The following is a 2,330-nucleotide window of genomic DNA, read 5'->3' on the forward strand; positions in this document are numbered from 1 at the left end:
CAAAACACCCCAGTCCCCGCGGTGCCCACTGGGCACGGAAGGCCTCGATGGTGCCGGCAGACACCGCGTGCTTCCTTTCCAGGGACATCCGGCCGCGAACGTAGCCGCGGAAGAGGGACAAACAATCGGGCGGGACTCCCCCGTCGATCGCCCGCTGCCTGGACCTGTTGATGGCCAACTTGGCCAGGCCCAGGAGCAGGTTCACGAGGAGGTCCTCCTCCTTCCCGACCCCCTTCCGCACCGGGCGTCCGTAGATCAGGAGCGTGGGACTGAAGTGCAAACAAAATAGTAGCAAAAGATTTTTTAAATAACTAAAAAGGGAGTGCAGCCTAAGACATCCTATATATGCATGGTCCACGGACTCCACAAGACCGCAAAAAGGGCAAGTGTCTTGGGAGTCCGTGAACCTAAACATTCTCCTATTGTAGGGGACTGCTGCATGTAACACCCTCCAACCCAGGTCCCCGATAGAAAGAGGGAGAACACCTCTGTAGAGGGCCTCCCATCGGGGGCCTCTGCCGCCGGACGGCAACAAGGCACGCCAGGGCATGTCCGGGCGGCGGACCAGGGCGAGAAAATGGAAGGTGTGCAGCAGCAGTCCGTACAGAAAACCCCTCCGCACCGTGCCAAATGGCACGGAGAGCATGTCCCTGAGGCGGCTCATATTATTGCGGGGCACCGGCACCCGAGGGAGGGTTCGGGGCTTGGGGCCAATGTGGAATTCCTTTCGAACAGGGGAACGTTCAGCCGGAAGATCACCGCGCACCTGGGCCACCTCGAGACCTAAAATGACATCGGGTCCGGGCACGACCGTCCTTAGGTCTTGGATGGCATCGGCTGCGACCTGGACACTCACTGACGCGCGCCGCGCCAACTCCTGCGGGAGCATCCAGCCCAGTCCTCTGCCACCCAGCACGTCCCCGATCCTGGTCACCCCGGCAGCCACAGCCCTCCTCTCCGCCAGCCACTGAAAGGGACGGAGGGGCGGATTCCTGAGCAGCAGCTCTCTGACGATAGCCGCTACTCCTGACGGGGGAGAGCTGCGTCGCGAGGTGACCACATTCCAGACTTTGATCAGGTCCTGGTAAAAGACGGGCAATGCCTGTAAGGAGCCACCGAGGCCCCTCTGCTCTATAAACAGGAGCTGCACATCATAATTCAGGCCGTCCACCTGGCAGAAGAAATACGTCGCCAGGGCACACCATCTCGGAGGAGGCTCGACGTAAAGGTATCACTGCAGGGTCTGAAGACGGAAAGTCGCCACCTGTGTGCGTAGGCACACTAGTACCTGACCGCCCTCCCTAAGCGGGAGACTCAGAACCTCAGCAATCCCAGTGCAATCTTTTGTCCCAGAAGAAGTCGACTAACATTCTCTGGATTTTTGCGACAAAGTCCGGGGGAGGGGTCAAGGTGACCAGCCGATACCACAACATGGCGGCGATCAGCTGGTTTATGAGCAGAACTCAACCCGGTAAGACAGCACTCGGAGCAGTCCTGTCCAGCGTCACAGGCGAGCGGTGACTTTCGTCTCCAGTTCCTGCCAGTTCGCCGGCCAGGATTCCTCGGCAGGGCAGAGATGGACCCCCAGGTAGAGGATGCTGGTCCTGCTCCAGGTGAAAGGCCTGAGCTCCTCGGGTAGGGGATCTATCTGCCACGGGCTGACCAGGAGTCCAGAACATTTATCCCAGTTGATCCTAGCAGAAGAAGCCGCGGGGTAGATCTCCTGGCACTCGTGCATTCTCCGCTGGTCAGCCGGGTCACTAAACATTAGGAGCACGTCATCGGCGTAAGCCGAAAGGACCACCCCGATGCTCGGCCCGCGCAGAACCAACCCCAACAACCTCCTCCGCAAGAGGCGCAGGAAAGGCTCCACGCAAATAGAATACAACTGGCCAGACAGGGGGCAGCCCTGACATACCCCTCTCCCAAAGCGAAGGGGTGCCATCAGGGACCTGTTAACCTTAACTACACACTTAAACAGAAAGTTCCCTGACTGTCACAGAATGTGTTTCCAGACCAAACTTTACTCCACCCCAGCTGGGACTTGAACCCACAATCCCTGGCTTAGGAGGCCAGTGCCTTATCCATTAGGCCACTGGGGCTGGACAATTAGAAAGTGTAGATGTACAAAGGGACATAACATAATATCCAGACTAATGTTCAGGCAGTCTGACTATCCTGTGGGGAATCAGGTGTGGAAATGCCCCTTATGCTGTGTGAGAAGATCCAGCTGAGAGAGCTGTTTACTTGGTGCTTTGTGCTGAACTGTTTGACTGGAGCTGTGTGTTGGATATTGAGTGTTTATTGGAAGCATTTCCTTTCTGATTTAC

General features: G+C 57.4%; 1 non-coding gene across 1 annotated transcript; it reads right to left on the bottom strand.

Annotated features, from left to right (window-relative positions):
• Positions 1 to 2,029: 2,029 nt before the first annotated feature.
• trnar-ccu (transfer RNA arginine (anticodon CCU)) lies at positions 2,030 to 2,102 on the bottom strand. The gene has a single exon. It is a non-coding gene; the product is annotated as a tRNA-Arg (tRNA).
• Positions 2,103 to 2,330: the final 228 nt, after the last annotated feature.

This window comes from Cetorhinus maximus, unplaced genomic scaffold, assembly GCF_964194155.1.
Source record: "Cetorhinus maximus unplaced genomic scaffold, sCetMax3.hap1.1 HAP1_SCAFFOLD_1031, whole genome shotgun sequence".
In the NCBI taxonomy this organism is placed as follows: Eukaryota; Metazoa; Chordata; class Chondrichthyes; order Lamniformes; family Cetorhinidae; genus Cetorhinus; species Cetorhinus maximus.